Here is a 15,517-nt window from a genome sequence, read left to right on the forward strand (position 1 = left end):
TATTTCATATATCGCTCTTCCACAATTCCAGAGGTATTATAGGCTGAATGGGGGATAGATTGAAGCAAAACATGAACAGCTTCAGTACTTGAAAAAATCACATCTAAATGGAGCATAAAATTTCAAACATGCCCAGTGATTTATTATTGTGGCTTTTATAGTTCATCTTATTTAGAGACAGGTTTTTATTTGATGTGATTTACCTATTTCTAAAAGGTAGCTAATTGGGAAGCATGGTGATGCATCAGGGGTAATTTACTAATACTGGAGAGTGCAAAAACTGGTGCAGCTCTGAATAAAAACCAATAAATCATCTTCCAGCTTTGATTGTCGAAGCTTAATTGAACAAGCTAAAGTTAGAAGTTGATTGGCTACCATGCACAACTGCACCAGATTCTGAGTACTCTGGTTTTAGTAAATCTCCCCCAGTGAGTAGCACACTGATGGTTTCAGAGATGATGACCCAGGTTTGGTTCACATCAAGATATGATCTGCATTATCTTTTTATTTCTCCTTTTGTTTACTAACAAGTAAACTCCAGCAATCAACCATTTCTATTTGTTCCCTTTTGATATGTTAATGTGGTTGCAAACCCTTGCATATACCCAGTAAAGTGACCAGCCTTAGGTGAAACACAGAGATGAAATAAATCCTCCTTCATCAGTTGTACCTGCTTACCTGCAGTCTTCTCTTCTCTACAGTTGTTCAAAATGTTGAATATATAAAGCCTGTCTGAGAGTTTAGAAAAAAGGGTGGAGAGCTGAAATTACACTTTGCAGATCTCAGTGAGGAGAGGTGTGAGAGCTGATTGGAGGAAAGAGACACACTCCCTTCCACACAGCTCACAGGAACAGAGCTGAGGCTGTCAATCAGATGGAGGTCCTTCCCCTGTCACCATTTATATCTTGGTGTCAGAAAAACTTGTCAGAAGTAATTTGTTCAGATAGCAGAAGAACGAAGCAGCAGACAGGAATGACGCTTAGTGCTCTCAATTAAGACAAGTACACTGTTGAGTTATGTGTTATATCTGTTTGATAAGAGCAGAAAATACTAGTCAGTCCTACCGGAAATTCAGTACAGTCCTGGGTTCTCTTCAGTCTTATCTCAAGCAATATTGCTAACCCTGCAGTTTCCAGGGACACCTTCCTCAATAGTACTTAATTGAGATAAGGAAAAGGAGAGGTGTTCTGCAGTCCTAAGTCACTTCTTATCCTAGGGTGACAAAGTTTCTCTTCAATAGATTGAGTCTAGTGAGTGTTGTCACCCAAAGACAGGAAGTATGTCATTGGCAGGATCAGCAGATGAAAAATGAAAGGAAAAGTATGTGTGAAAAAAAGAAAAGGAATGCAGCCATCACATCTAAAGACTAGTAATCTACAATATTTTCAATTTTTTCTTAAATTCACTTCATTTCAATTAGCATGCATCTAAATTGCTCCTAGAAAGTATGTGTGTGCAAATGACTGTACTATGGAACTTAGGTTAAGTTATATGTAACGTCAAAACAATTTAGTACAATTTTGAATATAGTAGGGAATGGTTAAGGATTTTTGTCATTTTTTATTTGTTTCTGTCTGCATACCATCAGGGAGATTTTCTTTTACGTTCTGCTCCAGAGCAGTTACAGCAGAATATCTCTCCAAAGCAAGAGGATATTCCTTTCTTTATACTTGTCACCAGAGTAGATTTTTCCATTGGGAGATATACTCTCACCTCCTCTTCCCATGACAACTCAGAACTTTTGGATTTTCCATTACTTTTTGTACTGGAGACAATGGTCACCAAGACCAGTGGAGATGTGAATTGCCCCAAAGACACAGTCAGTAATAAAAAAAAGTAACAGGGGCCTTCCATATTTGTCCAAAACAAATAAAAAACTAGAGTTGGCTTTCCATACACTGCATATACAAGCTCAAAGAGGACCAATGAGTAATCCACTTCTTAGTTATGCTTCTGTTTAGAGTGGAAATCTGTCTTTTCTTCAGTAATAAGTCAGTCTTTGCAAGCTGCCACAGGAATACAGACTCACAGATCTGTAAACCTGCTGAAGAGAGTTTGTTGACTGATTTGCAACTAATTTTGTCAATAATTTGCTTGATAAATGGCTTCCATTGTCTAGCAGGATGGGGAAGTGTTAGAATATAATTAGAACTTAGAACTTAATTACTTCACCATAGCTTATTGTTTTAGCAGCATGGAGAAAGGAAGTGAGGGGAAATCTCCCAGTGTAGTCACAGACAGAGATAATAACCTGGCAAAAATTCTTCCCCACTCTAATAAAATATAAATTTACACTTAAAAAGTGCCTTATAAACATAACAAAAAAATTATATATATATATATATATATATATATATATATATATATATATATATATATATATATACACACACACTCTTCATACCTACAAAAATTGCATGTATCTTCAAATAATAGGTTTCTGTAAATAAAATATGCTAATCATCTGATATCTGCATGCTTAGTATATGCTAGACTCTGTGGGAAACCCTACACTGTAGTAGATTTTCTGTTTCAAATGTCACTTATGCAATATACAGTACATACCTCCTGAGATCCAGTCTGGGCGGGCAGACAGTATGTCAACTTTCTGACTTAACAAGATTCAAAAGCAGTATCAACTCACCAGTAAGACTAACAGAGAAATCTAATGAAATTTGGTCCACATTTGTTTTCTGGGTTTTTTCTCAGAGGTGCAAAGCATGACTAGTGCACAAGTCAAGACCCCTTACACCACCATCTAATTTTCTCACATACCCCCACTATAACCAATCATTAAAGAAAACATAACACCGATTGGAGTAAAATGGCCAACACAGCCTTTTATTAACACTTCAACTTCAATACACAAAACATTCCTTAAAACAGAAACATATAAGACAAGTTGTTGGTCTTCGAAGGCACCAAACCAGAACCAATATCCACCTGTGGAACCAATACTATAACTAGGCCTTCAGCCGCAATGCACCGGCTCGGAGACAAAACATACCATCCGTAGTGTAGAACCACCACCTTCCAGCTAAACCTCGGTTAACTGGAATATCCCCGGGCACACCATACCACCGATGGGTCCCAAACCATTATCTTTTACTTCAAAATAAGTGCCGCCTCCAAAAGACCAACAACAGCCACAGCACGCTGTGTAAGCCCTTACCCATGCGTGCCATGCCACACCCAAACGGCCAGCTGTACACCATCCTGCAGACCCAGGGACCACAAATCCATCCCCACTGTGTTCAGGTGCACCCCATCACTATGAAGGCACCGCCAAGTATCAATCTCCAACTCCAAATGTCGTACAACCAGCCCCCCATTGCGGATAAAGAACCGTCCCACCTCCTTAACTTTTATACAGGCCTTATTAAGCCGTTCCACCGATCTAGCCAAATGCCAAGAAGTGCAGGCGACCATGTCAAACCACACAACCACCATATCCGGAAATTCACTCCGCAATCACAGAAAATCCAACTTGACATCCCAAACCAGCTCCCTCATAGACCTAACCCCCAAATTGTTTCCGCCCACATGAAGCAAAAGCACATCAGGCGGCCGGTCCAGACGAGCAAAATGGAGCACACGACCCCACAACATGCCAGGCACTCCAATCCAGCGGACGCAGGCCGACTGCTGAGACAACCCCAGCTGCCTGCCATTAGGCCTCACGTCAGCCCGCCTGGCCCCCCAAAACACATAGGAGTGACCAAGGATCCACACAAGGCACACCGCACCACCTAAAAAGAAAAAAGACAACAAATACAACCATAACAACACACCAGAGTGAAAGATAAAAAACTCCAACCCAGCCAAAGGAAAAACAAACACGGGACCCCCCACCTATTCCCCCAACAAATGCGGACAAACGTAAAGGCAAAATCTATGCGACTCCCACTGACCAATACGTTTCACCACATCATCAGCCAAACCCCACCAGGGAGCCTCCCTGGCCTCCCTGATACGAAAGGAATGTGAGGCATACAATGACTCATCCAATCCAACCGCCGCCAGACACTTCCGAAAAACCGACACAAACTGAAAGCAAAACAAGGGAGACCCATCAGCATGCACAAAAAAGGACCCTGTCCCCGTCGGACGGCGGGATAAAAAACCCTGAACTGCATGCACTGGGCACACAGGAGAAGCTGGAAGAGCAAAGAACCGAACCCGCGTGCCACGGCCCAACTGGTCCATCTTGGACCGTTGGATACGCACTTCAACCCACTCTCCAGTCCACAAACAACCCCCCAAGAACTGATTTTGATGGATTAACAAGTTCGGCTATCCTCAATGCCCCAAAAAAGGCCACCACAAAGGCCGCCTGAAATAAACCCACCTCATAGCCCGATGAACACAACGACCTCAATTGCTCAAACAGAGTCCCCAATAACGCGAAAGACACCGGCCGACATGAATCCCCGCGCCGATGAGCCCTACAATAACCCCTAAGAGCCCGTCAAACCCAGAAATCCTTTGTGAAATCCTGACACCCCTGTAATTTAAAGAAAAAGGCCAAGTCGGCCAACCTGCGGTCCACAACCGCCGCAAACACACCCCACTCAAAGTTCCTAGCCACGAAGTACAACACAGCAAGCCGTACCTCAGGCCCCCACGGATCAAGGCCAACCAGTTGCAACAGTTACAGCCACTCCAGCCAGACCTTGGAGTACGCAGACCACGTCGCCTCACTCACCAAACGCCGGATCCAGCCCGCGATGACCCCAAGGCAATCTCCCACAGCCAGTTGGGACAAGGAACCCCGCGGTGCTCCGCTGCCGGCACCAACTCTCGGAATTTGTCCCACTGAAAATGAGACAAAGCATCAGCCAGAGCATTATCAACCCCAGGGAGATGCACAGCATAGAGAAAAACATTCAACTGCAGGCAACGCAACACTAAGTGGCGAAGCAAGCCAGTCCAGGCTGCGAAGAAGCCGAGACCCAATTGATAACCTGAACCACCCCGAGATTATCATAGTGAAATTTAACCTTCAAATTCCGAAAAAACTCCCCCAAACTTCCACCGCCAACACAACCGGAAAGAGTTCCAACAAAACAAGATTGCGAAGAAAACCCGCCTTCCGCCAAGAAGACAGCCACAGAGAGGCACTCCACCGACCCCGGAAAAAGCCCCTTAGCCCTCGGAACTGGCCGCGTCCATGAACAATTCCAAATCAAAATTTCTCACTGGGCCAGACATCCATAGAGACAGCCCATTAAAGGAATCCAAAAAACTGTGCCAGATCCTCAAGTCCGCCCGATGCTCCTGAGTCATGCGAATAAAATGCAAAGGGAAGGAAACACCTGACATTGCCGCCGACAACTGGCGGCAAAACACCTGACCCATTGGCAGGATGCGACAAGCAAAGTTATGCTTTCCCAACAATGACTGCAAGGCCCGCAGCTGAATCTTACGCTTGCCCAAGACCCCACAAATTTCAACCTGGAGGGCCAACAGCTTGTCCTTAGACAGATGGCACTCCATAGCGCCAGAATCCAAAACGATGCCCAGGAAAGTAATCACCGAAGCCGGGCCCTCCGTCTTCTCTAAAGCCAGCGGAATCCCAAAACGCTCGGAAATGTGTTGCAACGTGGCCAGCAGAACAGCACACACGTTGGAAGCTGGCGGACCCACACAGAGAAAATCATACAAATAATGGATAACGGAATTAACCCCCGAGACATCTTGCACCACCCACTCCACAAAAGAACTGAACGTCTCGAACAACGTGCAGGAGATGGAACACCCCATGGGAAGGCACTGATCAACATAAAACGAGCCCTGCCAATGACAGTCCGATTTGGCCATGAGAGCCCCCCGCCCGTAACGGCAAAGCCAAAAAACAGCTGCATCAAAAGACGTATAAGACACAGTACACGCCTCCAGAGCGATCGTGTCGTTCACTGACCCCTTTGGGGAAGGAAAGATGATGAATCAACCGAAACACATTGGGCTCTTTTTTGGGCACAACCCCCAAGGGAGAAACAACCAGATCCGGAAACGGAGCATAATAAGACGAGCCGCCCATGTGTCCCAACCCCACTTCCTTATGTAACTTAGCTGAAACCACCTCCGGATGCTGCAAGGCAGACCATAAATTCCGCGCCAATGGCGGAACCGCAGCCAAATTACAAGGGATGTGAAAACCCTCAAAAAACCCCGCCGCCAGCAGCGAGGCAGCCTCCCGATCAAGGTATCTATTTAGGAAAGGCCACATCCTTTCCATCCTCACCGGCGTCATCCCTCTTACCCGCATGCCCACCGGAACGGCCTCTACCCTGCTTGAAACAGCGCGACGAAGAATGGGAGCCACCGCAACCGGAACATTCGTGATTAAACTGGCAGGACCCACCAAACCGACTGTGGGGGAAAGGGTTAATCTCTTATTCCTGTCTAAAGCTACTTTTAATAATTCTAATATATCAGCACTTAATATTCTCCCTCACAGATAGAGAACTTTGGTCTAATCAATACTGAATGTTTATTCTAGCCACTGTTTATTCACATTTAATGGATCATGACAACCTAGTCCTAAAATTGTTAATATCAAGCTAGTTACAAATATTGAACTTTGGATTCCTGTAAACCATAGAATTTTTACATAATAACTATTAAGATGAGATCATATTATGGAATATTCCTAGCTAATGATGTTCTGATTGGTTGAATTGATATTGGTTGTAATAATCTGATTGGATGTAGGGACATCCTCCCTCAATAACTGTCTCTATTTAATTCCTTCTCATGCCAACATTAAATGAGCACATTAAGAGTCTATCCGTTTCCTGGTTTTCATTGTGTGCTCCCAGAATTCTGAAGGGTCTCCCAGATCATCCGAGGGGCCAAATTAACCCCTTGCTAACAGATGGTGGCAGCGGTGGGATGCAGTGATCATCCGGGGTAAGTGAATTTGTGTCTTCTTGCCTCGGCTCTGACTATACTGCATCTCTCTGTAGTTAAATTTAGCAGCTGTTAGCAGCTGAGGTTGTGTTTGGTACGCAACGGTTATGTTCAGTACACAATAGAAGTTTTTCTGCTGTACTTTTGGGAAGTACAAATATTGTCTTTGATAGACTAAGTAAATAGGTCTTTTTGGGAAAGACCAAGGGAAGTGGATGATCTGAGGGACTCCTAACCTCTATTGCTTGACCTCTTCTATCGCTGCATGATATAAAATATAAGGTTGCCATTCATAGAGTTGTAAGATTGCCGAAAGCCTTGTAAGGTGAGACACGGCTGACAGTTAACCACAATTATAATTGACTGCTTTTACACACTTACACACTTGCAGAATGGGATCAAAAGGTAGTATCCTCCCCCCCAACCCTGGGGAAACATGTAAAACTTATGTAGCCCGGGTCTGGGGGACAGACCATTTCCTTGTTAACCCCTTTGTAGATAATCTGGCAGGATGGACTGAACTAATGGGAAGCTCCTTCCCATTTCCTCGGGAAGGAGCAAATGATCCGTTCCATATGGATATGATAAAGGGACTTTGTTTAGGGGATAGAACCGCCTTCCCATGGTATTCAGGTGACCCAGGCTGGGATCAGTCTTATATGAGAAAGGGGGGAGAAAACTGGCTTTTAGTAGCCTCTTTCTGGCATGAGGTTGAGGATAAAGGGAGTAAGGGAGTAAGCCAATGGAGATAATGGAGAATCAAAGAAGCCGAAGGGAAGGTTAGTATTGCCCAAACTGAAACTAAAAAGGAACAAGGAAGGTAATGTACCCACCTTTACCCCTAAACAACTACATGTAATAGATGCAAAAGTAAAGTGCCCATCTACAATGCTTGCAGGTGTTACTGCCCCCTATATCCAGTTCTCCCAGCTGGAACCACAAGGGCCAAGGATGAGGAGCTCATCCAAATAGCTGCATTGGCCCTGAAACCCCAAGCCCCACAAGTTCCTGCTGCTCAGGCCCAGGCATCTGCATCTGCCCCCTTACCAAGTATGGTCAAAGAGTCAGGAGATTCAGGTGGTGAAGAAGAGATAACTGTCTCGAAGGCGATGCTGGAACATGTAATAGATACATTGAAGGAACATTTCGATGAGGCAATGCAGGAGGAAAAAGAAACACTTGAAGCCCCCAGACAGGCCAAAATGGCAGCTGGTGAGAAACTTAAAAGGTTTTCTGTTAAAGGTAAAACCTGCCCAGGGATCCCTGAAGGAGAGATGTGGGAACCAGAAGTAACAGAAGGAGCAACTGGGGGAACAGGACCACAAGTTAGTAGTACACTGCCCTACTCAATCATGGGAGATCAGATGATTCTCTAGCCATTGGAATTTGGAGAATTAGCTGATATTATTAACAGAGCCCCAAAACCCCAGCACAATCCTGCTGCTTGCATAACGTTTCTCAAGTGTGCATGCAAAGATAGACAGTTCACCCAGGAAGATATGAGGCTAAACATAGACGGGATCATGGGTTATGGCCAGGAAAGTGCTTGGGATTGGACCAAGGTCCCAACCATAAACACTATTCAAGGCCCAGGCACAGCAGCTGGTGCCTATAAACTCAATACTGAGGCTGGGTGGGATGATATGTGGACTCAATTAACAACAGAGATGAAGCGGGTTTTTAGTGAAAGGTCTTCTCTCCCCACAGCTGTGGCATGTAAACAGAAGAGTAAGGAGGAAGTTGTGGAGTTTTTCAAAAGGTTTATGAAAGTGTGGAAGGAAGAAGCAGGTTTGTCTACTGAAGGATCAATGGGTCCCTTATTCATTCAAACATTCATTTCTGGTTTTAAGAATGAATCAGGGCTCATGGTGAAGCAAATAATTTCTGAATGGCCAAGTTTAACAGTGAATGATTTTACTAGTAAGATTATGGAGAAGGATGCAGCAGGTTGTTTTGATTCAAAGGGAGTGACAGCATTGCATTATCAGGGAAGTTTGCAGCAGTACAACCCAGTGCATGCCGGGCCCCGTGATAATACTGGAGAGTATAGGAAGTGGGGGAGAGGAGAAAGACCAAAATGGAGAGGAGAAAGATGCGGAGGACAAGAAGGGGGAGTTAGGCGCACTCATTGTTTCAACTGTGGCCAGGAGGGCCACTGGAGGAATCAATGTCCACATCCACCAAAGCCTCAACAGCCACAGCCACAACAGCTACAACAGACACAGCAAACACAAGGCCACCCTTACCAAGCCAAAATACCCACTGTCCAAAGAAAAGGAAGAAGGCATAGCCCCAATGGTTGAGCACTTTTTGAAGCAAGGGATATTGAAACCAGTCATATCACCTTGTAACACGCCCATCTATCCAGTGAGGAAGAGTGATGGAACCTATAGGTTTGTACAAGACCTCAGGGCCATTAATAATCTGGTAGTCCCCATTGCCCCAATTGTACCTGATGTTCCATCTCTCATTACCTCCATTCCTGTGGATGCAGGGTTTTTTACAGTTGTTGATTTAGCAAACGCCTTTTTTCTATCCCAGTTGACGAAGAGACACAGCTACTGATGGCCTAGACATATAGGGGGCGCCAGTTAACCTGGTGTCGTTTAGCCCAAGGCTATATAGACTCGCCTGAAGTCTACTCTATAGCACTCCAGGCTACCTTACAGAGTTGGGCACCCTGCCATGGTTCCATCCTGATTCAGTATTGTGATGACATTGCTCTGTAATGCTAACAAAGTGTCATGTGAGAAAGACTCCATCTCATTGCTTGAACATTTAGCGCAGACAGGTCACAAAATGTCTAGAAAGAAATTGCAATGGTGTAAGGAAACTGTGGAATACCTGGGTTTCACATTGTCTCATGGAGAAAGATCAGTCACAAGCGAGCTGTGGCTCTGATGGGTCTGCCGCGCCCACAAACAAAGAAGCAAATGTTAACCTTCTTGGGTATGATTGGTTACTGCCGCAAATTGATACCTGACTGTTCATTCTATGACAACATCCTGAGACAAGCAACCTCACCTGAAAACTCTGATTTTGTAATATGGTCTGATGAAATGGTTGATGCTTTTGTGTATCTTAAAACTGCAATGGGGACAGCTTCTGGTTTAGGACTTCCTGATTACTGCAAAATGTTTCATTTGTTTGCAAGGGACAACTGTAAAACCATGGCAGGGGTTCTAGCACAGGAGCATGGTGGTAAGCTGAGACCTGTAGCCTTCTTTTCCAAAGTAGTTCCAATGCAGGTATAAGGCATGCCGGCGTGTCTAAGGGCCCTGGCCTCGTGTGCCATGGCAGTGGAGATGGCTACACCACTTACAATGGGTCATCCCATTACACACCGCACATCAGATAATGTTCTTGTTAAAGAACCTACACACACAACACATGTCTGCCCAGCGACTCAGTGGATATGAAGTTATCCTCTTGAGTAACCCATCCCTGGTCATTAAATATGGCTCCCCTACCTCTGGCCCGACCCCCGTTTTAAATGCCTTATTGGGATTGAAATGGGAGGGTGATGAGGTACCTTCCCCACATAACTGTATTGAAATCATCCATCAGGATACTTCCCCAAGAGCTGATCTGCTTTCTTCTCCAATGAAGGGGGTGCAGACTGTCTTTGTGGATGACTTCTGTTCCTGACCTAATGATAACACTTATTATGCAGGCTATGCCTTTGTGCGTTTACCTGACACAATTTTGGAGGCCAAACTGATTCCCTACCAGTCAGCACAGGCTGCTGTGCCGATTGCTCTCACAAGGGCCTGTCAGCTATTCCAGGATCAAGAAGTAAACATTTACACTGACTCCAAATATGCCTTCGGGGTTGTTCATGATTTCGGAGTAATATGGAAAAGGAGAGGATTCATTGCTTCAGATGGTAAAGCCATCTCTCATTCATCCTTGGTTGATGATTTATTGGCCTCCATTCATTTGCCACTAAAAGTTGCTATCATTCACTGCAAAGTACATACTCATGGCGCAGACACAGTTGCTAAAGGAAATGCCCTGGCAGATGCGGCTGCAAAAATGGCTGCTAGTGCCACTCAGGCTCTTGTACAACTTCCTCCCTTAATGCCCCCCTCCCTTCCCTGGGAACAAGTACTCCAAGATCTCCAGGCCTTTGCAACTAAAGAGGACCTGGACTTCTGGGCTTCACAAGCTTTGGAATTGGACCCCAATACAGGGCTCATCTCCAAAGAGGGGAAGCCAGGTATCCCACAAGGAAGTGCGTCCTTGTTCATTTCACAGTACCATGGCATAGGACATAGAGGATGGAGAGTTACTGCAGAACTGATAGCCAAGGATTTCTACATATTGCACCTACCTTTGCTTTGCAAAGTATTTGTAGCCAGATGCATCAAATGCATACGGAATAATCCTAACATTCCTCACAAACCCACACACGATCATTTGCAATATCCTACCTCACCTTTCACACACTTGCAAATTGATTTTACTCACATGCCCAAGATGGGTACACGACAGGAGTATCTGCTGGTGATAGTGGACATGTTTCCAGATGGGTAGAGGCCTTTGTGACAACCAGAGAGGATAGCAGGACTGTAGTCAAAATCTTGACCCAGGAAGTCATTCCAAGATGGGGGTGCCCGGTTCAGATAAATTCTGACAATGGGCCGGCTTTCACATCCAAAGTATGTCAGGAATTGGTGAAACTGCTCCAGATTGAGTGGAAGTTTCATATCCCTTATCATCCCCAAAGTTCAAGAATAGTGGAAAGAATGAATAGGACAATCAAAGACAAACTCAGGAAGGCCACAGGAGGAACTTATCACAAGTGGAAAAATGCACTGCCAGCAGTCTTGGCTGATATCAGAATGACTCCCTCCAAGACAAATGGTCTCTCTCCATTTGAGATCCTGATAGGGAGACCGTTTCCCACTCCTTGGACTAGAAAGCCCCTAATAATAGAAATAGGCGACCTGGAGCAAATGCAGGAAGAATATTGTAAAAATCTGATTGACAAATTAATCAGTGTTTATGGCAAAGTAGCTCGCACTCTTCCTTTGCCTTCACAGGAACCAATCCACTCCATTGTACCAGGTGACGTTGTGGTAATTAAACAACTGAATCAGAATAAGAAGCGAGAATACCCTTTTGGACCACCAACTACAGTGGTTGCGGTGACCCGGACAGCTGTCCTAACCGAACAAGCTAATACCTGGATCCATGCAAGCAGGATAAAGAAGATTCCCTCCAAGCCTGAAGGACTGGATACAGATAAAGAAGGTGAAGCAGGTATTTTAAAACCTTGAAGAGTGAGTGAAGCAGGTGATATAGTCTCTGAAGAAGATGTCCTGGCTAGTCTTGCCCCTGCATTCTGGGAAACTAATGTGTGGACTATTTGTCCTAGTCCTGATAGTGTTTCTGCCCACATGGATTGTTTCTAATTGTATATACCATCCAGTTGATTTGGGTATGATTAATTCTATCTGTGGCTCACAGTATAGCTATGATAGACAGAAAAAGGGAAATTGCTTTTAATAATGTGGAAATTTACACTGCGAAAATGTCATTGTTCAAGTTCAAGTGTACTTATGCACAGAGGTCAGGATATGAAAAATGCTGGATATGTAGCAAATTGCACCCCAGCACTACTAGATTCCCCCTGATAGCCTCCCCTCAAGATTCCTCCCTTTCCTTAATTGATCACCTCCAGTGACCTTGGCTAATATATCAGCCATGTGTGAGAACATTATATCTTTTCATGTAGTTAGTAAGACACATTTTCCAGACTGGTATTTTAGGTTAGGAAATATCTCAAGTGAAAAGAGGGGAGCATGCAGTGAGTCAAAGTTGAATTTTTCTCTTAGTTCAGATTCTGCATGTTACACTGAGGATCAAGTGTTCAATGAAACTTTAGTAGATGTTATGGTTAATAATAAGAATCCTGCTTTAAGTAAAATTCTTGCTTTCCTAGCCCTTGCAGGATATTCCAATGCAGTACAAATGTTTATAGGTATTCAACCTATGTCACTTGGGAACAACACTTACATATGCTGTGGAAAGATCTGTTACCCCTGGATACCCTTGGAAGCCCATGGATGGTGTTATCTAGCTTACTTAATACCCGTCATGGGAGTCCTTGGAGGGAAAGGGGATGCGTACACACACTTTCTGGAAGCAGGGCCTCATCCAAAGTATCCACTAAGGTACAAACAGAAACGGGACCTGTTTCTAGTTCAGGATACGATTTGGGCCTGGTTTCCATCATGGACAGGTTGGGGAGTGGAGGTAATGAATAGATTGAATAACTATTCAAACATTCTAGATGACATACTGGAAAAAAATACTGTAGATATTAAACTTTTAAGCGTAGCGCAAAGAGCAATTAGAAAGCAGGTGGAAATACATAATTTTGCTATTGAATCTATGAGTTCTGCTTTAACAGGATTATGTGAAATGACTGAGGAATATGAATGCTGTACTTGGAAACATAACACTAGTTTTGATGTCCCAGACTATTATGACATAATTAGCAAACATAGAGAAGAGGTCTCAGCCCTCCAAGAGAAGGCCAGGAAAATAGCTGAAGAAGGATGGAATCCATTTAAAGGCCTAGGAGGGATTGGTGATTTCTTTGGAGGTATTTTCCTATGGTCTAAGAAAGCAGGAATGCTGATATTAATGTGTTTACTCTTTCTCCTTTTTCTATATGCAGTATATAGAATTGTTATCTGTATATGTAATCATAGAAATGAATATAGCTCTGTGAGGGAAATCACGTTGTTATTTAAGAAGGGATTGTGGGGGAAAGGGTTAATCTCTTATTCCTGTCTAAAGCTACTTTAATAATTCTAATATATCAGCACTTAATATTCTCCCTCACAGAAAGAGAACTTTGGTCTAATCAATACTGAATGTTTATTCTAGCCACTGCTTATTCACATTTAATGGGTCATGACAACCTAGTCCCAAAATTGTTAATATCACGCTAGTTACAAATATCGAACTTTGGATTTCTGCAAACCATAGCATTTTTACATAACAACTATTAGGATGAGATCATATTATGGAATATTCCTAGCTAATGATGTTCTGATTGGTTGAATTGATATTGGTTATAATAATCTGATTGGATGGAGGGACATCCTCCCTCAATAACTGTCTGTATTCCTTCTCATGCTACCTTTAAATGAGCACATTAAGAGCCTATCCGTTTCCTGGTTTCTCAGAATTCTCCCAGAATTTCCTAAAATTCTGAAGGGTCTCCCAGATCATCCGAGGGGCCAAATTAACCCCTTCCTAACACCGACAGGATCCCTTGTTGAACTGCCAGCAGAAACCCTATGCTTTGCGGCCGATTGCCCCGGGGAGAACGAACCACCGGCCCCACCCTGAAAAAACTGACCAGGGGCCCGCACTGGAGTCATAAGTCACCAATGTCCTTGTGGTCCCAATGCAAAGATGGGCGGACGGCCCTACGCTGTTGGAACTGTTCATCATAATGGAGCCAAGCGGTGCCCCCGTAAACCCTGTGAGCCTCGCTTATAGCGTCGAGATTACAGAAGAGCACCAAGCAATGCTCTGGAGCCTTCTCCCCAATGACACTGGCCATAATAGCGAACGCCTGCAACCAGTTAGAGAAGGTCCGTGAGATAAACCGAAAACCCCCTTCTCCGCCTACTCCCACCTACCCCCCTCAACCCATGACCCATCCACAGGAAAGTGTTCCAAAGGCAGGAGCGTGAAGATCTCCACATACTCACCGCTCCAAATCTTCTCCCGGACATCGGGCTGCAAGTGCGCACTTGACGGACCCTCGATGCAAACATACATCTCACACTTAGCAGAGTCCGCCAGGCAGAGCAGCTCCAAAACCCGTGCCCCCACACCCAAAGGCGTGGATGGGCACGCAGGGCCGAGAGCACAGGCCTCCGCTGGAACCACACCCGGCCCAGAACATGGAGAAGAAGGAACCCCTGCACCGCAGCAAGGTCCCGCCCCGGGACCCTGACCACATCCCCACCAGCACAAGGGAGCCACGCAGAAGCTGGCCCAAGTGCTGACACTACCACCCTGCTCAAGGAGCCGCAGCAAGTCCCGCAACCCCGAAACCAACTCGCCCAGACCCGCATTAAAACGGACAGGGAAGCACCGATGTCTGCCACCGCAGGGGCGGAGGCCACGCCACCATCCAACGCCACTAAAGGGGTGGCCCCACCCCCCAACAGGTCCCGCAGAGCTGAACAGAAAGAGAAAGAAGAACCAAAGCATTCAACTCACCAGGCTGCCCAGGAGAGGTCCCATCAGCCGCAGGTTCGGACTCCACCGCCGCCAAGCAGATGGCCTCCCGGTCCCAGAAGCCACGGGTCCTGCTGGTCTGTGCCGCTCACGACTCCACCTCCTGGCACCAGGCCCGCCCGCTGCAGTCCCAGATCGCCATCCAGCCACGCGCCTAGCTGCTCTCTGCCCAGCAATGCTTCTCTTGCCAGTCTTCCATGCTGAGGCTCCTGACCCCCCTGAGGGACCGCCGGCTGCAAGAGGGGACAGCCCAGCAGCCGCAGCTGAACGTCTCCCACACTGAGCCCCCTCCCGGTCCGGCGCCCTGCCAGGGGAGGAGCCGTTACCACGGCGA

The 15,517-nt window shown here is 45.4% G+C and overlaps 1 pseudogene; it reads left to right on the top strand.

The window, feature by feature from the left end:
• Window positions 1-12,231: 12,231 nt before the first annotated feature.
• LOC149441403 (uncharacterized) lies at window positions 12,232-13,731 on the top strand (annotated as a pseudogene).
• Window positions 13,732-15,517: the final 1,786 nt, after the last annotated feature.

This window comes from Staurois parvus, unplaced genomic scaffold, assembly GCF_062004578.1.
Source record: "Staurois parvus isolate SC_StPar_1 unplaced genomic scaffold, SC_StPar_1.0 ptg000988l, whole genome shotgun sequence".
Taxonomy (NCBI): Eukaryota; Metazoa; Chordata; class Amphibia; order Anura; family Ranidae; genus Staurois; species Staurois parvus.